Source organism: Zeugodacus cucurbitae, chromosome 3, assembly GCF_028554725.1.
Source record: "Zeugodacus cucurbitae isolate PBARC_wt_2022May chromosome 3, idZeuCucr1.2, whole genome shotgun sequence".
NCBI classification, from domain to species: domain Eukaryota; kingdom Metazoa; phylum Arthropoda; class Insecta; order Diptera; family Tephritidae; genus Zeugodacus; species Zeugodacus cucurbitae.
In genome coordinates, this window is record NC_071668.1 from 19,550,070 (window position 1) to 19,577,616 (window position 27,547).

The following is a 27,547-nucleotide window of genomic DNA, read 5'->3' on the forward strand; positions in this document are numbered from 1 at the left end:
CAACTGCATACATATGCCCATATGTATGTATATACATAACGGTCGCGTTGACTACACACCGCTAAGTTAAATTGGTTGCGTCGAATGCGCACATTTGTCGCACCGGAAGGAAGAGCATACAATCAACAAATGCTTTTAGTAATTGCAAATGTGTAAGCGTAGAGCAACAGCAACAACAAAAAACATAAGTTTTTGAGTATATTTTATGGTTCGTCTAGACGACATTGGCGGCGGCTGTCCGCCCTTTTGGTTACTATATTTACGCTTTTACTACTAAACGCTAATGGAGGCGTAAAATTCTTCATTTGTTGGTATTGTTGTTGCTGTTTTTCGGTGTTTGGGGCCGGACTGGTTGTCATGCAAAACATGATTGTAACCGTTCTCAAATCTCATCTATTCTGATTTTAGTGGCGCGCTGGCAATTTTTCACAACAATGATTGTTGTTTTTGTTGTTATTTTTAGTATGATTTTGCTATGCTCCAACATTTTACGCTACTTTCCCGGCATCTCACTAGGCATGACTCATTCAGCGCTTGCGACTGCAAACAACCCTCGTTGGCAACCCTATTGTTGTTTGCATTGTTAAATTTCCATTATTAATCTGTTAAAGCGCAAATATATTTTTATTGTTGTTGTGTTATGCTGTGCGTTGTGTTTGTGCACAATCTAGTTTTGTTGTTATTGTTTACCGGCGGCCCGCTGTACTCCCACCTCCACGCAATTACGACGCGCACTCGTAAGTTTGCTTTCAATTTAAGAACGAATTAAGTGAAATTGATTTGCTCTTTGTGTTGTTTCTGAGGATTGAATTTGGTTGCGCAATATTATTTATGCAAGGTACCATTTAGGGGAAGCCGGTTTCTATAAGCCTAACTGGTGGTGTTTTTATTAAAAATTTATGTTTTTTTTATATAAACATACCTACAGTTATAATTCAATTATTTTCAGATTGTCAAAATTTAATCAATAGAAAGTCATTTACTTATAATAAATCAAAAGACTTATGGAATTTATTGAACAAACGATGATTTAAGTACTAATGAAGCTTTCAGGAAACGTTTTAACGGTCGTAAATTAAGTACTGGATGTATAACGGTATATTGATGACGTGATTTATTTTCTCGTCACATAAAATGTATATGCTATACTCAGAAGATTCGTCTCCCTTCATTTGGATCGACCGTATATTTCTTCATAACCACCTGAAAAAAGATTTTTCGTAAAACCTCGATTAGCGACATCTAGCGGATAACATTGTTTGCTCTTTTAAAAAAATCTTCATTTCATACTCACGGAAATAATATGAGGAACATAACTCGTTTATGGATGTATGTAAAGGGTTTTTCAAAAGGGATGCTACAGAAGTAGACCGATAGGGACAACAAATAACGCAATTTTTTGCCGCTCTTTTAACATTTATCTTAAGTAATGTTTGCCCTTTCATCATTAAAGGATGTAGCGATCCAACAACGAGTCGAAATTATTAAAATTTACTACGAAATTCGGATTCAAGGGCCTCAGCTTTAATAGCGCTACGTGCTACGTAGCGATGCGGCTCATTTCTGGGTAAATGGTTTCGTCAATTAACAAAATATGAGTTATTGGTCAAGTATCAATCCACACGTGCTCCATGAGTCCACATTACATCCCGAAAAAATTACGGTTTGGTGCGGCTTATGGATCGGCGGCGTCATTGGGCCGTACTTCTTAAGTGATGATCAAGACCGACACGTTACTGTGAATGGGCTCAATGATAACCGAATATTTTTGACCAGAAACGGATGTTATGCACTTGGACAATATTAGATACCAACAGGTCGGCGCCATACGCCACACAGCGAATGTCGCAATCGATTAATTGAAAACCAAGTTTGGTGTACGTCATCTCCCGAAATGGCCCAGTCAATTGGCCTCGGCCGTGCTTGTAAGACTACGTTGGATTTCTAAAGATATGTGAAAAAGCAGTCCAGAAATAAGGGAATAATCCCATAATCTCATTTGATTTTACGTTTAATAATTTGAGTAATTTCGAGTGTTGTAACTCTTTTCTAAAAAAAAAGGTCAAACCGGTTTATATAATCCCAGGACTTTCTTATTCCGAACATCCGCAAAACAAAGATATGACTACAGTCCACATTTACTACGCACCCAAATACCAACCAGGAGTTCTTCAATTAATTTTGTCCCATATGTATGGGCCTATATGTAAGATATATTTGAGAGACTTTATCATTACTTCCGCCGCAACCTAGCCGTATAAAATTTGTCATTCATTGCCTTCATGGAATTCAGTTCAATCCGAGCCTATAAAACTGAGAAGCTCGTACTTCAACACCAGCTTTGACGAAGTGACCTTCAAAACATTTACCGAAGTCCATACTCCTCTCAGTATTTCTTCTTTTCGGTATTCTTTGTTTTCCCCTTCAAAAATTGAGAGACATGGAAGAGTATATCTTTAGACTGAAAAACAATAGTATTTACAGGCTGTTCCCAAACCGAGTTATATTATTCTCCTATCTGTACTGGCTTCTAAATTGTCTTCAAACATTTCCTCGTGAAGAGAGCCTAAATAATTATTAGAAGATTTACGCTCTCTTCGAGAAGAAATGTTTGAAAACAATTTCGATACCAATACAGATAGGAGAAGGCTGACATCAGTTTTTCACTTGGTTATCGACTAGTTACTTATCCGACACTCTTCGGATTCACCGACAGTTTTTTTGTATTTTTAGTTTGTTAAAAAGTGACAGAGACAAAATTCCTCACTCAAGAATGAGCAGAAGAGACTTATAGAAATTCAGTTATATTTCTTCCCGACCTTATGCATACAAAAATATTTCGGACACACAGAAAGAAATGCAAAATTTTATAATTTTTTTTCTGATAAGCTCATTATCAAAATGAATAATTCCAAAAACATGAAATACAGCGAAATTCGCACAGCCCGAAACCGAAAATGCAAGCATTTCACAGGAAGATACAAAAAAATCGACTACCTATTGCTTTTGTTAGGCACAAGTAGATATTGCCGAAATACCCGGCTGCGTGTTTGTTTTGCGCGTTATTGTAGATTAGTGTATTTTTCGATTCAAGATATTTCAATTTCCAAAATGCCGGCGCCACACAACGCCCACGCAAAGCGCAAAATAAACAAACGCATTTGGTGGCGCTCCATATACTACCAGTATTTATCTGCATTGCTGCTGGACCCCACTCGACCGCTGCCGCCGCACTCATACACACACACACACCCTTTATGCGCCAGACAATCAATTTGCAGGCTGCTGGCAATCAGTAAGCAACAGCAGCGTCATCGTCACCGTCATCATCATCATCAGTATCATCAACATCCACAGTAGCGCCACCAGCAGCCCTTTCTACGTGTGTGTGTGTTGTTATTGTTGTTGTTCAGGCATTTGCGCATATGAATGCTCACTCACTTGATCAGCATGCATGCAGGCGGATGGTTGTCCAACGGCGCGTATACGTAATATGAATTTTTATTCGTTTCCCCTGTGTCGCGGTTTTTGTTAGTTTGGTGGTTCGTATTGTTGTTTTTGTTGCTGCTGCCTTGTGGAATTTAACTACTTTTGATATTCGTAGTGTGTTTTGTTTGTTTTCAATTTGCTCTCAATACAAATGCTCAGGCACACACACACACATTGGACTCCGTTGTGGATTCATCTCTCTTGCGTTAGTTCTTCAAATGCAAACATGAGTGTTTGTGTGTGTATGTGTGTGTTTATATACATATTTTCATTTCGCTGCGCAAATAACAATTCTTCATATGGAAAAATAATGCTTTTATTGCTTTGCGTCACACAGCCTGTTTTCATTCCTGCATATTCTTGTTGCGGTGTGATATTGCTATTGCTATGGTTATTGTTATTATTATTGTAACAATATTAGAAATTTTCTTTTACTTGCAGAAATATAAAAAGCCTATACCAAACTCGGATGTGTTGTAATCATTGTAGCGAGCACTACAATTTAATATTATAAATTTTCGAAATCCTCAAAACTCTCCTAACCTCTGTCTCTACTAAATTGATCTATTTTAATATGAGGGATACATGATATTGACATGGCGCTCGCCATGGACAGGAACAGGTGGTAATCACTTGGTGCTATGCCCAGGCTATATGGTGGATGCGATAAAACCTCCTAACCGAGTTCCCGTAGCTTCTGACGAGTCATCAACGAAGTGTGTGGTCTGGCGTTGTCCTGGTGGAACATTACACCCTTCCTGTTGGCCAATTCTGGACGCTTCGCAGTTATTCGCAGTAGATGGTAAAACCTTCCTGACCGCTTCAAAAATGGGTCGAGTTCGTTCCGTTTCCGCAGCATATCACAGGCGTTGAATCGGTCCAGAACGCTTTTGGCGTCAAATCATGCGGCACCCAAACATCAAGCTTTTTTTGTGTCTCCAGCCTTCTGCAGAAGGTTTAAAATGGTTTGGTGACTAACTCCCATCTCCTGTGCCATGCTACGAGATGCCACATGTCGGTCTAACTCGATGTTTTCCATGATTTGATCGATATTCGTCGTCACAGGACTTCCGCCGGCTGGCTTATCCATGGTGTCGTTTTCACCCGCTCTGAATCGTTGAAACCATTCCTTCGCAGTTCGAAGTGATAGAGTACCATCCCCCAAAACACCATTAATCTCACGGAACGTTTCTCTAGCGGATTTGCCTTTAACGAAGGAAAACTTTAAAATAGCGCGAATTTCGGCGTTAGTGATGTGTGTGATTGGCGTTGCAACCGTTTAGCCGGTTATAGCCGAATCGACGATAGTGCGCCACCTGTCTCTCTCCTTCGCAGTTCGGCGCCAGTTGGAGATCCCAAGTGTAACCAGGTCGCTCTCCACCTGGTCCCTCCAACGGAGTGGAGGCCTTCCCCTTCCTCGGCTTCCTCCGGCGGGTACTGCATCGAACACTTTCAGGGCTGGAGTGTTTTCGTCCATTCGGACAACATGACCTAGCCAGCGTAGCCGCTGTCTTTTTATTCGCTGAACTATGTCAATGTCGTCGTATAACTCGTACAGCTCATCGTTCCATCGTCTGCGGTATTCGCCGTTGCCAATGTTCTGAGGACCATAAATCTTGCGCAAAATTTTCCTCTCGAAAACTCCTAGTGTCGTCTCATCTGATGTTGACATCGTCCAAGCTTCTGCACCGTAAAGCAGGACGGGAATGATAAGCGACTTGTAGAGCTTGATTTTGGTTCGTCGAGAGAGGACTTTACTGTTCAATTGCCTACTCAGTCCAAAGTAGCACCTGTTGGCAAGAGTTATTCTGCGCTGGATTTCGAGGCTGACATTGTTCGTGTTGTTGATGCTGGTTCCCAGGTATACGAAATTATCTACGACCTCGAAGTTATGACTGTCAACAGTGACGTGGGAGCCAAGACGCGAATGCGCCGACTGTTTGTTTGATGACAGGAGATATTTCGTCTTGTCCTCATTCACCTCCAGACCCATTCGCTTCGCCTCCTTATCCATGCGGGAAAAAGCAGAACAAACGGCGCGGTTGTTGCTTCCGATGATATCAATATCATCGGCGTACGCCAGGAGCTGTACACTCTTGTAGAAGATTGTACCTTCTCGGTTTAGCTCTGCAGCTCTTATAATTTTTTCCAGCATCAGGTTAAAGAAGTCGCACGATAGTGAGTCACCTTGTCTGAAACCTCGTTTGGTATCGAACGGCTCGGAGAGGTCCTTCCCAATCATGACGGAGCTTTTGGTGTTGCTCAACGTCAATTTACACAGCCGTATTAGTTTTGCGGGGATAGCAAATTCAGACATCGCGGCGTAAAGGCAACTCCTTTTCGTGCTGTCGAAAGCAGCTTTAAAATCGACAAAAAGGTGGTGTGTGTCGATCCTCTTTTCTCGGGTCTTTTCCAAGATTTGGCGCATGGTGAATATCTGGTCAGTTGTCGATTTTCCAGGTCTAAAGCCACACTGATAAGGTCCAATCAGTTTGTTGACGGTGGGCTTTAGTCTTTCACACTTTCACTTTAGGCGAGCTAAAGTGAGAAGGCGAAGCCCGCTTATGCGGTTGTGCGTAGGGTTTGGGACCCACCACATAAAAACACCCCCCAATGAAAAATCTACGAAAGCCTCGGATGACCTGATTGGCGTTAGTGATACAACCTTTATTTATCTCTCCCCTTAAGCCTGTGAGCTTTTGTAAGTATACGCATCATTTTATTAAGATATCTAGTAGTAGTTACTATGAATATGTTTCGTATAGGTACACAACAGACGAGTCTATTCATTTCCGTAGGACACCCTTTTGAAATTTTAAAATTTTGCCATTGCTAAGGGCTTACTCCTTGTGGAAAAACCTTGTGAAGTATATGTGTCATTGCAATTTTGCTGACAAAGGTGTGACTATTATTAGTCCAGACATCGGCTTGAACATGGCTCATCCGGTACATTTCTGAAATTCGTACGGCCAAAGAATTGATCTTTTGAATAGGCAAGTAACAAAGCCTTGAAGCCTAAAACTTGGTAAGCTTTTATATTTATATTTTCATGTCATATTCTTAGAATAAGTATCTTCGAAAACCAGAATGCAAATTTAGATTGAAAAATCAGTGTACAAAACCATGCCAGATGACAGCTCAGCATTAATAAATCAATATGGACTAGACTGGATCATATTTTGTAAATGGATGGCTACTAAATAAATTCATTGGTTATAATTATTTTTGTATCAACTAAATTTCCGATATGGAAGACGGTTTCTGAGAAATTTTTATTTTTTTTTTACAAAAAGTTTAATACAAAAGCTCCGATAAAAGCACAAAAGCTTCTAGGCAACGCTTAATTTTGTTAATAAATTATTAAAAGTTATTTTCCATGTGAACAGGCCGAAGGATTCACAAAAATATAACAAGAAAAATATCAAAACAAAAACTATTAAGACATTTTCCGAAGTACTAAAGCCTTTTATGAAGAGCTTTCCCATACATGTTCATATATATTTCGATATCAACATCTTCATCAATTGCCCAACACATACGCTTCCCTATAATTGACATTGTAACATAATTACCAGTGCCGATGCGATAGCATTTGCATGTGACGTTGCAGTATGACCCGTATCTCGGGGTCATGCTCGTGCGCTATGCGCTCTCTCTTCGTTCAATGTACGCCATCGTCAATGCAAATGTCATGACAGCATGTGTCTGTTGAGTGTGACATGTGTATAATTAATGTCATTGTCAAACTGGCATGTCGCATTCGACTGGCTCTGCAAATGCCGGTTCTCCAATGGTTGTTAATGTGATTTTCAAAAATGAGTTTTGAAATTTAGGTGAGCGTGTGCATGAACAATCAATGTAGTAATATGTAGCAATTAATTGAAAACTGTTAATATAGGGTGTTGGGATTTAAAATACCGTTACATGACAAGCAGAGATAATTGTGATCCGAATTCCCACATTTGTTGTACCATTATATGAGAAGTAGGCGTGGTCTTCGACTAGCTCAGTTTAGTAAGAGGTGATAGAATCACAAGTTTATTCGAGAGAGGAAAACATAATGAAACGATCAAACAGAGTTTAAGGATACCTATATCTATGTGAATATTCGGATAACAACTGGAGCCCGAACTATTACAGAGATAGTACAATTTCTGAGTGTTATAGCAACCATGATATCGATCACTGACGGTATTAACGTCCTTTAATATAAATTGGCTCGATCTGAGAGTCTGAAGAATACTTTCAAAGCCCCACTAAGAGCGATATTGTTTGAAAAGGGATAACATGGAGCCAAGGCAGACATCTTCGGATTCAATCTAGAGATAAATTAACGATGTATTCACACTAGAGGTAACCACTCACCCCAATTTAAATGGGATGGTATTAAATTGCAGAGGGTTCAAATGCATTTCTAGGTCTTCTTTTACCAAAATGAAACTGTGTGCAAACATACTAGTATTTCATTATTTAAAAAAAATTAAATATCAGATGCCACACAAACAACAAAAACAACGCTCAGGAGTATTCTCGCATGAACAAAGCGAAATACCACAAATTGCCATATTCGGTTTATGTGCTGTGGCCGCACAAAGGGTGCAAGCTGTAAAAGGGGCTGGAAGGCCTATAGGGGGAGCCCAAAAAAACGTCAACGATGATAGAATTGCCGACGACAGACAGACGCATGAGCAGCAAATGCAAATATTCGCAATACAACTGACGCATGCCGAAATTGGCAACAACAACCGGCGGCTATTGCAACAGCAACATTACAACAAAAAAAAAACAACAACATACACTCATATATATTTATATTAAAAAACAGCTGTTGGAGACACGGAGATTCACCAATAACGCTCTTTTTTGTTTTTGCTTTTATGCCACTCTTTATTTATACTTTTATCGCGTCAATTGTGCAAATAAATGCCACAGCAGCGTTACAACAACAACAACAATACTCATAATAATAATAATAATAATAATCACAAAAGTACAGCAACTAAAGCGGGTGCGTGTGGGACAAATAATGTGTAAACAGTTAGAAAAAATCTCAACGATAAACAGTGGGGGAAGGTACTCACTGCAACAACAATAACAATAATAAAAAAATGAAAAAGTGGAAAATTGAAATCGCTGCAACCAAACGGTAAACAATGGCGTTGCCAGATAATTGGTTGTTTTTGAAATGTGCACTGACACTGTAGAGGGCATGGAGCAGGGGGGAAATAAATAATGTCTACTTTTTTATATTGTGTGTGAAATGTCGCAAGGACAGTGGTGGTGACAGGAAAATTTTATGAAAAAGGGGTAAAATTAAATAATAAAATTTCTAAAAACTTACTTTGTTAACTGTATATGTGGACATAGGTTGATCTATATGTATTGCTGTGATCTTTACCGGGTGAGTAGTGAATATAAATTCTGGTGCGGGAAAATCTGAAAATATAGAATTTAGAGTAATCATTAGTTTAAAAAAATTACTGTTACTTTCGTCTTACGGAGAAGGTTTGAAGTTGTGAATATCAATATACAGTTGAATTTCCATAACTCGAAGTTCTCCATAACTCGATCTTTTGAATTGGCATTAAGAGTCAAATTTCACACAACTTACGTTTCGTACCTCGGAAGTCTCTCTAACTCGGAGTTTTTTTTGTGGATTATGGTGATTCGAATTAGGGAAGTTCAACTGTATTTTTATTCCACAAAGAAGAGCTCCAACCAGAGCTAGTCTTAAATCAATAAAGTTACTTTGTGCTGCTTAAAACTAAAGACAAATATGATATAAACTCCTCCTCCTTATTAGTATTATCCTTTTCTTTCGAAGAATATCCTAACTTTTCTTGAGGTCACAGATGTCGTACATCCGAGATTCCAGAGTTAAGCTTGAGTAAATTATTTAGCTGAAGATGGATTTTATTTCCGAAAGGACTGGTGGATAGATTTTGGTTACAAATGTGGACAGTATTATAGAACCTGGTATGTTTTCTAAGTAACTTAATATCTGGATCTCTTCTCTTCTACTAAACTTTGGTAGTATCTCAGAGAGTGACTTGAGAAACAGAAAAGAAAGAACAAATTAAAAGAGATTGAAATTTTTATTTCTAAACAGACCGGACTCTGAGCCGACGAGCTAAATCACGGAATATTATTTCCAGAGAAATGAGCCAGATAAATAAATAGATCAAAGGGTAGATACACAACCGTAGCCATTATAGTTGCCTTTGAAGAAAATGTCTCGGAACAAACAAAAGGCGTTGACAGTTCTTGCAATTAAAAGCTACTTTTAGCAACTCTATACGTATAAGAAAAAAAGTTATGTTAATATAATTTAGATCACCGGACTTCCAGATCGCAGTCCGCGCGAGTCACTGGCAGGGCAGGGTTGCCACATCTCTCTTAACAGTTGACTAAACGGTTCTTTAGGATTAACCTTGATTGTAAGAGACCATATACTGCGACTCTGCCCTCGGATATACTAAATTACTCTTTCTGTGGCTATTCTCTTGTTTCTAAACGACACGAATATGGGAATTCGGAAGAGAAAAAGTAAATATAAATCCGATTAGACACAAATAGTGTTAAAGTCTTGAAGAAGGTTACTTAAAACACAGCTGGATATTGTACGTACGGGGGTGTTACAAATGTCCAACCTACATATCAGTACGACCATCCTCCATACAAATCATAATGATTCTCTTCGGAAAATTGCGATCAAGCTTTTTCGATGAATAATTTTTAATTTACTGAGGCAACCCCCCCCCCCCCCCCTCCAAGTTTTTTTGCCACCACCACTGAACAGTAAACATGTCATTTACTTACAATTGATGCTCAGATGCGCACTAACCGACTGTCAGCCAGACGCCGCTGATGGCAATTGTCAAATGTGCCATTTGTTGTGCGAATGCGTTTGCTTTTATGACAGTCGCGACAATAACTGGCAATAACAACAACAACAATGAGTATATCAACAGGGCACATGCACGACCAACAACAAGCACAAGAGCAATCGGTTGGCACAAAAAAATATAACATCACAACAACAACAATGACGCAGCAACAATAGCAATCAGTTGAAATAACAAAAGTGATGAGATCGCGGAAAAACAAGGCATTCGAGAAAAAAATTGTATAACGTAAAACAAAACATTGGCAATTGTATTAGCAACAATGGCAACAATAAAAGCGATAACAAGCAAACCCGCAATAACAACAACAACAACAATAACAGCAATTGACAATATTGTAAGAGAATACTGTGATTTACCAATAAGGCTTGTCGGCAACAGGCCGTCGACTCCAACCTCCCTCTAACCTCCGCACATGTGGCAGCAGGGCGCACTGTGCCACACACATCTCGTTACCGTTACTCTTGTAAATTTTAGAGCTTAACTCGCTTGTTTATACATTGTACCCACCGCTAGCCGAGGAGGAAGAGGGAGCGCGTCGTTTTTGCTGCTTGTTAATCGTAGTCAACCAACAGAGAGCGCGCTGATGAGGATGCGTTTTGATTGCAAATACTCCGTTAGTATCTGACATACTCACACATCCACATAAATACAAAAGCAGATTAACTTCAAGTTCCCCCCTTGAAGCGTCGCCTCCACCCCACAAAACACACTGTCATCCATTTTGCTGACAACTTTTGATGAGCGACAATGATGATTGTCACAAATGTTGATACAAAATAAAATAGCGCGTGGCCCGGCTTGGTTGATATGAAGAGTGGTGCTGGAAGCCATATGGGGGTGTTAAAAATCAGCTAGGAAATGAGTGTGTGGAAATAAATGTTAATGAGTTGATGTAACAGCTGCACTCTGATGCTGCCAATGCGAAGCATCCATATGCTAAATAATGTATATAATATGGCTTGAGTAGCTAGTGATTACGCGAATGATAATGCCATTAGCAGTAATGATAAGCTGAATGCACAACGTTTGATATTGATTTTGTATTTGTATAGAAAACTCGATATCAATACATATGTACGTGGAACGCTTAATACTTCAAAAATTATATTCTCTAGGGATTATATTTAATAAAAATTTATAAGACTTTAATTACTAGAAATAAGTACTTATTATAAACTTGAAATCGTTACATGCCTTCTACCAATCCGCATAAACACAATATATTCCAATGTTGTCTGGTCTGACAAGTCGGCTATACGGTATACATATATCGATAGTATATGAGCAGTCTTAATGAATTCAATTATGAGTATCTTGTGATGTAAAATTATGGATGAATGCTTTGTATCAGATATCAGAGTCACTCCTGGCTGAAGTTTTGCAAAATGAACGTCATGAAGACATCGCTTAAGCTTCTCCTATCTATATATATATTTACTATTAAACTCTCATTGTAACCGGATTAAAAAATTAAATGTATTTTTATTATTTTTCAGGTAAGTCGAAGCTTAATAAATAGTGGTAAGTTAAACAGGTATTACTAAAAAGGGAAATATTTATATACCGGTTAAATATGTAACAGATCAACCGATTTCATCGTAAGTTGAGGAATGGAATTATTTTAATTTGGTAATTTAGAGTTCGGGTAATAATTGAATTTGACTAAACTCTTTCTACGTAAGAAGCAGAAAAGGGTCTCTAAATCATTTTCAACGGAAATCAGTGTGGCTCTAAGGCGTAATACATTTATTTAACAACCAAACTGTAATCAAAACATTTCTATTTTCTTATACCTTTTCTATTAAATTCTTTGTTGGCATTATTGATTTAAGCGCATGTAATGACATCAGAAACTGGATAGTTTCATTTATTGAGATACAAGTTAGAAAGAAACGAGATAAAATATTTGGGGGAGGAGTTTCAGTTGATCAGCTGCCTTTGAAATACACTTGAACTGCATTAATCGAATCACCATAATCCTCAAAAAAACTTCAAGTTAGAGGGACTTCGAGTTACGGAAGGTAATTTGTATGAAATTTTACTTTTATTGACAATTCAAGAGTTCCAGTATGGAGAACTTCAAGTTATGACAGTTCAACTATCTACATATATTCTCAATTTCCTCCCAAGTTTAGCGTTTTCAGACGACAATAGCTGCCACTAAAGTGAGAAGGGATCTGATAACAAATATTATTGGGAACTTTGCAATCTAAATCGACCTTTTCTCGTGGCGCTTTTTTGAAAACACATAAAGTGCCATAACTAAGCCATATATAAAGTTAGGAAAGTAAAATATGGTGCAAAATATAATAACTATCATACTAGGAAGAGGCACATTTGGGGATTTTTTTTTGTGGGAAATTGAGCGTGGTCCCACCCTTATTAAGTTTTTTGTACATATCTCGTAAACTGCTAAAGCTATATCAATCAAACTTTCTAGAGTCGTTTCCTTATACATTATACAAAATTAGGAAATCGGATTATAATCACGCCCACCTCCCATACAGAGATTATGTTGAAAATTACTAAAAATGCTTCAATTCAGTAAGGAAAAACTCCAGAAATCTCAAATTTCATGGTAAAGATGATACAGAAAGGCTACACTCAAATTGGTGTACACAATTTAAAATGGGCATGGCTCAGCCCGCTTATGGGTCAAAAACCATATCTCCGAAACTACTCGACCAACCACGTCAACTTCGCATTTACCCGAACTTTGGGTCTGAATCCTTATCTTTGCAATACATAAGTTGAGCACTACAGAATATATCGGAACAGAACTTTGCACAAATACTGCATTTATATTGGACATTGATCTTTTAAAAATCGCCTAAATCGGACCATAGCCCCATATATCGAACATGAGGACATCAGTGCTTATAATAAAGTTTTTACCGAAAATATAAGTAAGTCTCTCAGATATTTTAAAGAAATTGAAAGGGTATATTTTTCCTCTACTAATATGTCTCTGTGCCAAAAATCGGGTCATAACTTCCTTTAGCTCCCATATACCTAATATTATGTTTACTATCAATGGACGTTGGTATCCCCGCAAAACTAATACGGCTGTGTAAGTTGACGTTGAGCAACACCAAAAGCTTCGTCATAATTGGGAAGGACCTCTTCGAGCCGTTCGATACCAAACGAGGTTTCAGACAAAGTGACTCACTATCGTGCGACTTCTTCAATCTATCACTGGAAAAAATAATACGAGCTGCAGAGCTAAATAGAGAAGGTACAATCTTCTACAAGTGTGTACAGCTGCTGGCGTACGCCGATGATATTGATATCATCGGAAGCAACAACCGCGCCGTTTGTTCTGCTTTTTCCCGCATGGATAAGGAGGCGAAGCGAATGGGTCTGGAGGTGAATGAGGACAAGACGAAATATCTCCTGTCATCAAGCAAACAGTCGGCGCACTCGCGTCTTGGCTCACACGTCACTGTTGACAGTCATAACTTTGAACATTAACTTTGCCAACAGGTGCTACTTTGGACTGAGTAGGCAATTGAACAGTAAAGTCCTCTCTCGACGAACCAAAATCAAACTCTACAAGTCGCTTATCATTCCCGTCCTGCTTTACGGTGCAGAAGCTTGGACGATGTCAACATCAGATGAGACGACTCTAGGAGTTTTCGAGAGGAAAATTTTGCGCAAGATTTATGGTCCTCAGAACATTGGCAACGGCGCATACCGCAGACGATGGAACGATGAGCTGTACGAGTTATACGACGACATTGACAGAGTTCAGCGAATAAAAAGACAGCGGCTACGCTGGGTCATGTTGTCCGAATTTACGAAAACACTCCAGCTCTGAAAGTGTTCGATGCAGTACGCGCCGGAGGAAGCCGAGGAAGGGGAAGGCCTCCACTCCGTTGGTGGGACCAGGTGGAGAGCGACCTGGTTACACTTGGAATCTCCAACTGGCGCCGAACTGCGAAGGAAAGAGACGAGTGGCGCGCTCTCATCGATTCGGCTATAACCGGCTAAACGGTTGAACGCCAATCACATACATCACATCAATGGACTTTATACCATGTATATGCCGAATATGTGTGTCAAATTGTTTGTCATATTAATAAAATTAAATAAATAAATTGCGAGAATATAAAATGTACGGTTACACGCGAACTTACACCTTCCTTACCTGGTATTAACATATGTAAAAGTACAACTGGCAAGATTTCTTTGATATTCCCTAAAGGTGTCGGAAGTCCCATTACTAATGTAGAATTGCATACAAACACTCTTTTCAATCTTAAACTAATATTTTTGACTCAAATTAATGTACATATATTTCACTACTACGAAAATTATTTAGTGTAAATATGAGAGTAATATAACCGAACTTTTACATATCCGTTAGTCAGTGTGAGCTTTGGCCTTGGCCACAACGGCTCGACAACTTTTAAATAGGAAAAAATCTAACTAAATGAGCGGAAATTGTAAAAATTACAAATGTTTCCCTAAAATAGAGGTATATTATATTGCGTATATCTATGTATTATATGTATATGCATATGAGTTTGTATGTATGCTTATCACTCTAACGAGTAAATATTTCATTTAATTTGATTTGTCCGTTTTGCTGATTGATTTGTGGCCGACATGACAGCGGCTCAATCAACACCACTAGCTAGCGGTATAACAATTTACAACGCATCATTCCACACTTAGACACAGGCAACAGCAACAACAACAAATGTCACCACTATTTTGGCGAATATTTGCATTTGTAGTAGTTTTTCGAATAGACACACGCACACACACATACATACAAATGTAATGCATCTAATTGTTTTACATATATAAGTATGTTTGTCTGTATGTTTATTGCAAAATATTGCGTCATGATAAATTGCTTTGCTGAATACTCTTTGTATATATTTTATTGGTGTTCATGGCTCAGTGCTTTTTGTGGCAAACACGGGCCTCTATGATGTTGCAATGCCAGTGTCGCTGTCACAGTCGCAACGTTGCTTACCCATTCGGGAGATTTATTGCAACAGCAGCAGCAATAGACATTTCCGTTGCGTTTCGACTTTGTTTGATTACATTATGTCGACCGAATATGCTATGCCATGCCATGCCACGCTATGCTGTGCTATGTCACACCCCCACCACAGTACACAGCACTCAGTGTGCTTTCAACCACCGATTATGCCTCTTCTTTCGCTTGTACAAGCGCGCTTTATTATGCCACAGCGCTGTAACAACATTCGAATGTTACTACAACAACAACAATAGCAGGCACAACAAAAGCATCACTTTATAAGAGTTGCATGTTGCATGTAACCGTGTAGTAGTTGGGGGTTGCTCGTCACAACTGTGTGACGTTTCTGTTGTTGTTGTTGTAGTACGAATTCAACATTGCGTGCTGACTTCCGACACAGTGCGTTTCGATAAATGTATGTACATGTGTATGTGTTGGTGAGTACGCACAGTGGGGTGAGTGTGGACAAAAAGTACCAACTTTTTTTTTTGACAAACAGAAAAATCTTAGTAAAGGGTCATTTTATACTGCTTTCTAAAAAGTGTTACAATGATCGGATTTAGTTCAAATATGCGCCGTTTCGTTCGATAATCTGTTTCCATCTAGCCGGTAACTTCATAAAACACCCCTCGTAGAAGCCCCCCACCTTATTTTCGAAGAACTCGAACAGCCACTTTTCACAAGCCTCTTTTGAGTTCAACTTTACACCACCAAGGGCATTCGCATTGGCCAGGAACAGGTGGTAATCACTTGGCGCTATGTCCGGGCCATATGGTGGATGCGATAAAACCTCTCATCCGAGCTCCCGTGGCTTTTCATAGGAGCCAATTCCCGTAGCCAATTCTGGACGCTTCTGGCCGATCGCCTGCTCCAAGCGATCCAGTTGTTCGCTGTAGATGGTTGAATTAAGCGTCTGGCCATATAGGAGTAGCTCTTAGTGGATGATTCCCTTTCAATACCACCAAACACACAGCAAAACCTTCCTGGTCGTCAATCCTGGCTTGGCTACTGTTTGGGACAATTCACCGGCCCTCGACCTCGACCGTTTTCGCTTGATATTGTCGTATGTGACCAATTTTTCGTCGGCAGTATCATCCGCTTCAAAAATGGGTCGAGTTCGTTCCGTTTCAGCAGCATATCGCAGGCGCTGATTCCGTCCAGAAGGTTTTTTTTGCGTCAAATGATGCGGCTCCCAAATATCAAGTTTTTTTATGTATTCAGCCTACTGCAGATGGTTTAAAATGGTTTGGTGACTAACTCCCATCTCCTGGGCGATGTCACGAGATGCCACATGCCTGCCTAACTCGATGTTTTCCGTGATTTGATCGGCATTCGTCGTCGCAGGTCTTCCGTCGGCTGACTTATCCATGGTGACGTTTTCACCCACTCTAAATCGTCGAAACCTTCGCAGTTCGAAGTGACAGAGAATCAACTTTTTGAACTCGGAACTCTACGAAATTTAAGATTTTTAATTTTTGAGATAACTTTAAGCTAGATCTCGAATTTCATCGAAATCGGAGCACTTTTAAGTTAACCGCCCACTAGCGTAGAGGCCGCGGCAGTCGACTGATTTTCATCATACTTAATATTTTTCTTCTTTACTATAAATATAACATCCACAGTGAGTTATATACAAATCGGAGCACTTTAACAAATTTTAACCGCAGCTTATTAACTCACTCACCACTGTGCCGCTCATGTTCGCCAGTGAAGCTGCGTGCGACTACTTCCACTCCATACACTCGAACGCAATTACTTCCCCCTCCCTCACACTCTTCAGACGCCTTTCAGCAGCACTTAAATTGATTTCCTCTTCACTTACTATCATTTACATGCAGCACACTACTATTTGTATGTGTGTATGATCAAGTGCGTGTGTGTTTGTGCCTGCGTGCGTCTGTAAATTTTCGGCAAATTGCAATTTTATTGAGATAAATCACATTCTAAAATAAACTGATTTTTTGCAGACTCGCAAACGCGCACTAACAAACACGCACCCACACTGTTATATATATGAAGCCTGAGTCACTCACACCCTCACTTACTTCCCCTGTATGGGTGCTTGTAAGTTGGTGCGTGCATTCGTTATTATATTTGCCATTATTTCTTTCGAACAAGCAATAGTTCTATTTATTTACGCAACATTGCACCGAAATTCATTTCATTGCAATGAGTGAGTGAGTGAGTGGTGATCAATCTGCATTCGTGTGTGTATGTCTCTGCGTGTACAAACGCATATATGCAGTTCCCTTTCGAAAATCATAAATTTTTAGCAATTAATGTTCGATACAATGCCGCACTTTGACAGTTCAGTCATCACTCTTGAAAATAATTTGAGGTTTTACTCCCTCTACTATATACTTGGTAGTTTATTTGTTGCAGTCTCGGAATTAATATGTGCTTGATGATTTCATTAGTTTTCAATTCCACAATTTTAATGGAAAAAACAACAATAACAACTATCAATTTTAGTAATGCCTACGACATTCTGGTCTATGGAATCGACATGAACTTGAATTCGCATTCGTTCTACGATTGTCAATTCGTCAGTATTTGTTCAAAATATTTTGGGTAATACAACAACAATAATAATAATAACAAGTAAGGACGGCTAAGTTCTCTCGCAAATTTATTTATTTAATTTTATTAGTTTTGACTCACATATTCGGCATATATATGGTATAAAGTCCATTGAAAGTTTTAAAACCCTAATATTAGGTATGTGGGAGCTGGGTGAAGTTATGTTCCGAATTAGAAGAAAAATATTCTGTCTGAATTTCTTCAAAATATCTGAGAGACTAACCGATATTTTTGGTTAAAAATTTATTAGAAGCATTGAGGTCCTCATATTCGATATATGGGGCCCTGAATACTTATGGTCCGATTTTGGAAGGGCGATGCCACACTATAAATGCAGTATATGTGCAAAATTCTGCCTTCTGATATCTTCACTAGTGCTTACTTTATATATTGTAAAGTAAACGATTCAGCTTGACTTGAAAGTTCTGGTGTATGGAAAGTAGGGGTGGCTATGAATCGATTTAGGCTATTTTCACAACATACCACGGGGATGCAAAGGAAGTAGTTTCGGAGTTTTGTTTTTTGACACATAACTGGGCGGGGCCACGCGCATTCAAACCGAATCGTCATCAAGCAAATTTTAATTCTTTCTTGTTATATGTATGACTATTTTGTTCAGTATAATCTGATTTTTATTAACAAATCGGTTCAGGTCGGTTCTAAGATCCCTTTAACTATATATCCGATCATCACGCTAATGAAATTTTGTGCGAAGGACTATCTTAGAATATTTGGATATCGTGCCAAATCTGTTCCCAAAATAAGATGAATTTTAATTTGTCTCAAAAAATATTTATTCATTCATCAATTTCTATGTTTTCTACTTCAAAGCAGTTCCCCACTTTTGCCATGGTGTTTTTTCCAAACCTCGAAGTAGTTCTAATATGAACTTTTTGGCGATTTTTTTTCAGTCCGTTTTTATACTCTCGCAACAAATGTTACTAAAGAGAGTATTGTAGTTTTGTTCATATAACGGTTATTTGTAAAACCCAAAACTAAACGAGTTAGATATAGGGTTATATATACCAAAGTGATCAGGGTGAAGAGTTCAAATCCGAATGTCTGTCTGTCCGTCCGTCCGTCCGTCCGTCCGTCCGTCTGTGCAAGCTGTAACTTGAGTAAAAATTAACATATCTTGATGAAACTTGGCACACTTATTTCTTGGCACCATAGGAAGGTTGCATTCGAAAATGAGCAAAATCGGACCACTGCCACGCCCACAAATTGGCGAAAACCGAAAACACATAAAGTGCCATAACTAAGCCATAAATAAAGCTATGGAAATAAAATTTGGTATGACGGATCGCACTATGAAGGGGCATATTTGGATGTAATTTTTTTGGGGAAGTGGGCGTGGCCCCGTCCCCTACTAAGTTTTTTGTACATATCTCGCAAACCAATAGAGCTATATAAACCAAACTTTCTGCAGTCGTTTTTTTTTAGCCACTTCCTAATACAGTCCAAAAATGAAAGAAATCGGTTCATAACCACGCCCACCTCCCATACAAAAGTTAGGTTGAAAATTACTAAAAGTGGGTTAACTCACTAACGAAAAACGTCAGAAACACTAAATTTCACATAAGAAATGGCAGATAAAAGCTGCACTCAGATTTTTTTACAAAATGTAAAATGGGAGTGGCGTCGCCCACTTATGGGTCAAAAACCATATCTCAGGAACTACTCGACCGATTTCAATGAAACTTGGTTTGTAATAGTTTCCTTACATCCCAATGAAATGTTGTGAAAATAGACCAAATCGGATCACAACCACGCCTACTTCCTATATACCAGAACTTTGAAGTGGATCTGAATCGTTTACTTTACAATATATAAGGTATGCACTAGTGAAGATATTGGTGCAGAACTTTGCACAAATACTATGTTTATAGTGTGGCAGCCCGATTCTAAAAATCGCCGAAATCGGACAATAGGTTTTTAAGGCCCCATATATCGAACACGAGGACATCGGTGCTTCTAACCTTATATTATGGTTTTCAACTTTCAATGGACTTTATACAATATATATGACGAATATGTTGGTCAAATTGTGTATTATATAATATAAATAAAGTTAAATAAATAAATTGCGAGAGTATAAAATGTTCGGTTACACCCGAACTTAGCCCTTCCTTACTTGTTTGGACTTGGCTTTCTTGAGATCTTCCATTGGGACAATTGGACTTTGATTTCGATGCCATAACCATATATCTACCTATAATTCGTTACCAGTCAAGACTATTTAAAGCAAATATAGATCCCCGTTGACGTCATTCAGCAATTCCTGAGCGATGCTTATGGGTAGTTTTTTGATCAAAATTCAGCGATTTTGGAACGAACTTCGCTGCCAAACGCTTGCATAACATGAGCCAACCGAGATGCCGACATCTTCATCATCTTACTGTTCTCCATAACAATTTTCTTCACTTTCTCAACATCTTTATCGATTGTTGATGTGTTGCCGTGTCCAGGGCGAATGGTGGCATTCACAACTTCTTGAACTTTTTTGAAAGGCTGGCACAATTTGTAAACATTTTTGTGGCTCTGTACTCACCGTATGCCACTGTCATCATTTGAAGTGTTTTCAGCAATGAATTCCTTTTTTCACACAAAATGTAATACAAATTCTTGGATTCATATTTTCGACCACGCAAAACACCTCTAACTTTCATGCCTCTCACGAACAAAATAAATATGCCATATTGCTGAAACTGTGAACATATGTTCGGGACGAATGTATCAACATAACAAAATAAATAAATCGGTTATCGAATTTCGCTCGCAAAATTTGAAAATTCATCTATTTAAAAAGACCTAGTACACCTAATATCTACTCAACTGTTTTTTCACTTGATTTTATAATTTTTAGCTAAGTCAGATTGGATAATAGTCTAACAGCATTATATGAGAAACTTTATTTTAAGTGTAGTCTGATTTGGTATCAAAAATTAGAGATATTAGCTGACTCTACCCTCATATGAACAGCTATTCGGTATATATCCATCCCCACATCAATAACTACAATGTCTAAATGGAATTGGATTACTAACTTCCGCACATCAAATATAACCCTTCTTTCGAATTTACTGGTCAATATATGATATATGTTAAATAGTAAAATTAGTGGAGAATGGTTAAAAAATAGTAATTCTGGCATTCCAGAGTTTGCTTATACTCCTCGGATTGTTTTATCATTGCACTGACTACCTATTAATTGCCACAATCGCTTAAATAACTTAAAATTTAATATGCCAAATAATGCAAGTGAAGTTCAGACGACGTATTTCAATTAAGTCATGCCACTTAGAATGGTATGTCATAGCCTGTCTGACCATAACAAAATCTGCAAATAATTATGCAATGAATACGCTTAGAATTGGACATATGAAAGACAGTTCAATGTATAATTTAAAATCGCACTTAGAGTACATTCACTTCGCAACTATGCTCTATGAGTTGAAGAATTCTACAAAAAAATATTTAGAAAGCACGAGCAAATGTGTGTATATGTCTGCATACATAATATTATATAACTAATAACTAAGTTTGCCACACACACAAACTAAACACTCAGTCGCTCAACGCAAGGCAATTAGTTATGATTGCCGCAAGGCAGCCCTACACGGCGTATACGCAACATGCTGCTTTATTTCAATTGCAAAGTTTAAATTGTATTTATGCAGTTAGACTTGCTTGCCTGTATTTATTACTATTCATATATGCCTGCTAGCTAATAGAGTTATGCATGTGCATGTGCGAGAAAAATAACAACAACAACAAAAACAGTAAAAGTGTAGAGTGAATTATATGCGGAATATTTGATTGCTTCAAAGGAAACTTTCCGAGTAAAGTAAAAGTTATTTGGCATTTCGTAAGCGAGCTGCCAGCTGACGGCAGAAATAATGTATTTATTTATTAATGTATTTTAGTGTTGTGGAGTAAGTAGGAGAGCTGTGGTGTTATTTCAAGGGAATGTATAATAATATATAATTACAGTTCATATTTTAAGGATACAAGAAGCTAGAAGAACTCTTTCTGGGACAGAAATTGAATGAAAAATTCTAAAAAAAATTATTAAAAATAATTATATATAAATAATGAATGTCTGACAAGCATTTCTGGACTTGGTTAATGGTTCTAAGTTAAATATAAGCCACCAGAAATGGACTACTTCTCAAAAAGTTAGGAATACACAGTATTTCTTGAACACTTAAGGAACCAAATAAACTTTTAAAATCACAAAAAAAAAAAATCAAATAATATTCATCTCTCAGTGCAACAAAAACAAAAAAAGCAAAATCGCAATAAACCGAAACAGTAGCTCACTTAACTCTAAATAAATATAATACCAATAAGCCATAAAATAGAAGCGACAGTGGCAAAAGAAAGCAAGTACTATAATACTAACTTGCAGCAAAGTACACAACAATACAAATAACAACAAAAACAACAACAACGCTATGACAAGAATTGCATAAAAAGTAAACATTGTTGTTTTGAAAACTTAGAAAATACATGGAGTGAAGTGCTGGGTAAGGCAACTTACGACGCTAGCATACTTTGTATGTGAAACTTTCACTCTTCGAAGGGCGATTACATTTGCACATGCTTTGCCACCTACGTTCAACTAGCGTGCATATCCATCCGCCTGGTCACGTGTCTTGTGGGGTCGAAGGTGTAGGGAAAATATGGTATTTGACTTGCAAAGGGTGAACTAGTTGGCTGTATATTTCAAATAAGTAGTGGCGTATGCTATGATAAATATAAGGATCTCAAAGACCAATAGCAAAGGTAATAAGGAGGGTAAACATTATTTAAAGGGAACAGATGAAAAGTGTTGAAAGAGTTATATTCTTAACCTCAAACTGTTCTGTATTTAAAGGTTAATTTAAAAGTCTTTGGAAATTCTTTAAAAATTCATAAAATACAGTGGAACTTCCGTACACAGAACTTCTATAACTCGAATTGGCAATAAAAGTCAAATTGCATACAAATTTCCTTCAACATCTTCTGCTATTATAGATTAAACAAAAACTTATGATCGGATTTGAAGTATTACTTTTTTAATTCAGAAATTAATCATTCCAACGAAAGAAACATATTAATAACAACGATTTCACTCATTTTCACCACTCAACTAATCTTGCTAAAATATCTCACATATTAACCGATTTATAAGGTGATAGCCCACCATATTTTTGAAAAACCTATAATTAGGTATATGGGTGCTAGGGGAAGTTATGAACCGATTTTGACCGTTTTTGGTACAGAGACACACTAATAGAAAACACAAGTAAGGAAGGGCTAAGAACGGTTGTGGCCGAACATTTTATACACTCGCTATTTCTTTATTTAATATTATATAATAGACAATTTGACCCACATATTCGTCATATATATGGTATAAAGTCCATTGAAAGTTGGAAATCTTAGTATTAGGTTAGAAGCACTGAGGTCCTCATGTTCGATACATGAGGCCTTGAAAACCAATGGTCCGATTTCGGCCAATTTGGGTGGAGCCCTTTTGTACCTTCTTTATAATGTAATTTAAGATTTCTTGTGTTTTGCCTTACTGAATTAAAGCATTTTTAGTAGTTTTCAACATAACCTTTGTATGGGAGGTGGGCGTGGTTATAATCCGATGTCCTCCATTTTTGGACTATATAAGGAAATGCCTGCAAAAAGCCACTCCTGAGAATTTCGTTGATATAGCTTAAGTAATTTACGAGATATGTACAAAAACCTTAGTAGGGGCGGGGATGTCCCACTTTCCCCCAAAAAAAATACATCCAAATATGCCTCTTCCTAGAACAATCCTACTTTATATGTTTTCGGTTTTCGCCATTTTATGGGCATGGCAGTGGTCCAATTTTGCCAATCTTCGAAAGCAACCCTCTCACGGTCCCAAGTTCACCAATTTTCGTCAAGATATCTCAATTTTTACTCAAGTTATCCGTTGCACGGACGGACGGACGGACAGACAAACATTCGGATTTTGACTCGTCTTGTCATCCTGATTATTGGTATATATAACCCTATTTCTAACTCGTTTAGTTTTGGGTGTTACTAACAACCGTTATGTGAACAAAACTATAATACTATCTTAGCAACTTTTGTTGTGATAGTATAAAGTCTTCCAGGAAATCTAGATAGTGTCCAACATAATAATTTTTGGCTTTTTGAATTGTTAACGATTGCCAACTAGAAATGTCCAGTATTTGTTTTTGAAACAGTATCTCTGACGACCCAGGGGTTGATAGATCCTTATTACATTATCCGTAAGTCGGTTCCAAAATGTCAAGAATATACTCTAGACTACTCTGGATTTCTCCATAATTATTGTTGTTGTGAAAATCAATTTAGAACACGATGTTGAAGGGATAGTTCCTTTTCGGAAGTATAATTATGTTTACATAGACCTGATAGAAATTGTAGAAGAAAGAGATTGCGTTAACTTTGTGATTTATTGTAGTAGAGCAGAGCTAAGTGGAACGTGATTGTCTTTTTTATTATATTCTAAGTGAAGTTGGTAGCGATAAGTTGTATTATCTAGAAATATCTCAAGTTTTCCTGAAGAGCTTTTCCAATTTAATTGAAGTAGTTTTTCCAATTTATTTAAAATCCACAACTCCTCAGGACTTAATTAAGTAGCCGAGCCATTTAGTTCGTTTGCAACTAGATTATAAGATAAGGTCTCGTTATACATATCTATTTATCTATGTATATCTCAGTATCTAGGATTGTTTTGGAATAATTATGCCAATTGTTGACATATCCATCGTCAAAACATCATTTACATGAATACTGTGTTCTAGTATTTGACTCTATACATTTTTTATGTTTCTTTGATAATTTTTCCAGAAGTCATAGACTGTTAAATAATTTATCTGCTCTCTATTTATAGCCCTAGGTCGGGTTGTTTAAGTTCTTTGCAAAGAATACTCCCGGGTACGATATATAGTATGCTTCTTCATTCGCGTAAAACACGAGTGAAACAGTGTCTTAAAGCTTAACCCTGTTGTAACTTATTCTCTCTCTACCTTAATCACTACCCCCGTTGAGGGAAAGCCACAAAAAGACACTACATATATCTGTCTTGTAAAATTAAACAAATATAAGTAAATAATTTCAAAAACAGACAACAACCGAACTGCAACTGCAATTTCATTCTATATGAATAAATAACGGCACACACATTCTTCATGCATCTTCATGCATGTCTTTTTCGTACCACCCCCCACTCAAATATATTACAAACTTTCTGAATACGCACTCTTACTATGCAATTGCGCAGCTTCTTAATCGTATTACTTTTATATATATGTATTGTTGTTGTTTTTGTTCTACGCACGTACATGTTGTTTATTGCGCTACATTGTAGTTGTTGTGCTAACTCACCGCCACACTTTGCTAACTACAAGTACTCCTTTAGTTAAAATCTTCGCTTTTTAGTACATAAACACACGCACACGCACGCACACACTCATGGAAAAGTAGTAACTTTGGCACGTGCAACATGCCACATGCAACATGCAAGTTGCAACAAAGTTTATGCCGTTTACATTGCCGTGTAATGTATTTTTACGGCGTCTCTACTGCCACAACTTTGATGCAACAGTTGATTCTAGTGGCGCTATTGGTGGCCTTACCGTCTACAATAAAGAATAATATAAAAGTGTAATAAGCGTGAAAGATAAAAAATGTGGTTAGGCAAAGCGAGTAGTTAGGAGAAGTAGGTTTATTTGGTTGGAATATTATAAAAGAACTCAAATGTTCCTCTTGAAGATTGGATGAGACTAGTTCTTAAATTTTAAGTCGTGCTTGGTTTTGAAAATCTAGTAAGTTTGAACTTGGACTACAGAGGATCGACTCTTCTTAGTTCTTATTCTCATCTTTCTTTATCTTTTTATTGTTCTCAAACCGTTATTATACCGTTATTTCTCATAATTATAAATTATCCTCGCTTGAGATCTCTTAAAACTCTCCACAGCTAAAATTAGGTTCACTGAACTATGGACCCCTAAAACTATACTACAATGTCCGTATAGAGAATTAATGTTCGAAAATTTGTTGGAAATAAATTGAGTATTGATCTCAATATATATCTATCTACGATCTAAATAAGGGTAGTTAGGAAGTTTTATATAAATGACCTAATAATTCTTCCAAGTATTCAAATCACGGTCTGGAACCCATCTGTGGGTAAAGCATTAGTGCTTTATGTTTACAAATGTAAACTTGCTACCCGAACTTACGCCAACTGTTCGTTTCAGCTATGATTCGGGATTCACTTACGTTTAAGTTTTATTGCGCTTTTATTAAGTACAGTTAACGCGTTCCCTCGAACTTTAAATTGCATTTTATTGCCGGACATTGTTATTGTTACTATTTAGCTTCCATACTGGAAGTATATAAGACTGGCGGCTACTGAGACACACTAAATGTTGGCTGGTTAGCTTCGTGAGAAATCTTTGAATTATATACAGTTATAAAAGCTCGACATATGAGTTGGAGGCGATGGGAATGGCTTCTGTAGAGTAGGAAGACTAGTTAAATAGCAGTAGAGGTGTTCTTCATTTATATTTTGGTAACTTGTGTGAAGGTTTAAGGCAATAAAATAACTAAATTTAAGTTGGAAATATTCAGACTAATAATATTTGTGGTGCGCTGTAGTTAAGTGAAACCATGGTCAAACTATAAAACAGTTCATAGATTATTTACCATTATGAGGGTTAGAAATGGGTTAACAGAAGTAACTAGCAACTCATAGAGATGTTAGTACATAAATTATTTAGACCCTTCTAGCTCTCTCATCACGAACACGAGACAACTTGAAATACTTGACTGAAATATTTAGTCTTTGAATGGGGTTCCGACCCTCCCGTCCTCTCGTCACGGGCAGAAGACAATTTTAAAGACCTGCGTTAAATATGTATGTAATCCTTAAAATGGGGTTCTGACCTTAGTCTATATTACAATATTGGATGGTAGTTCTAATTCTGAGCTATCACAGAATTTCTCGGAGGTTTTATAAAGCCTGCTTGAGAATCACAATCCCGATCTCTCTGTCTTCCAGGTTCGATGCCATTTGAGATTGGAATAAAATTCAACTTTATGCTATCACAAGAATATACAGTCTTTACATATCTTTCTGAGAGAACACTCTCGGAACTCCGAAAATTTTAAACTCACATTATAGAGTGCCTCGAGAATATAGACAGACAGAATACCATTGAACTGAACTTGTATAATACACTCTGCAAATCACTTAATGAATCCTTAACAAATATACCAAAGACATTCTAAGAAAATAACTCAGTTCAACAACAAATCAAGAACTCCCAACCACTAAATCCCCCTTCACTTATCGCAATTCGGTCCCAATTCATATAACCGGGCATTCCTGCTACTAATTTGCTACCACTTAATGCTTAAGTGCAACTCCTTTTCACAATACTGATACTTCCTTTAACTTCCTTTTAGTTAGCACATGCTAACCTCCCCCGCTACTCCACACACACATTCAAATATTCCGCTATCTATTCTCAGTTCACTAATTTGCAACAGTGTTGCAAATGTC

At 37.7% G+C, this 27,547-nt stretch overlaps 1 protein-coding gene and 1 long non-coding RNA gene across 2 annotated transcripts in view; one reads left to right on the plus strand and one right to left on the minus strand.

Moving 5' to 3' along the window:
• LOC105216405 (neural cell adhesion molecule 1-B) overlaps positions 1–27,547 on the plus strand; it is a 292,270-nt gene that overhangs the window by 56,392 nt on the left and 208,331 nt on the right. The gene's annotated exons all lie outside the window — the stretch shown is intronic.
• The window catches only part of LOC128920261 (uncharacterized), a 78,252-nt gene continuing 59,541 nt past the window's right edge, over positions 8,837–27,547 (minus strand). The window contains exon 3 of the long non-coding RNA XR_008470366.1: positions 8,837–8,925. This is a non-coding gene — a long non-coding RNA (uncharacterized LOC128920261). The remainder of the gene's footprint in view (positions 8,926–27,547) is intronic.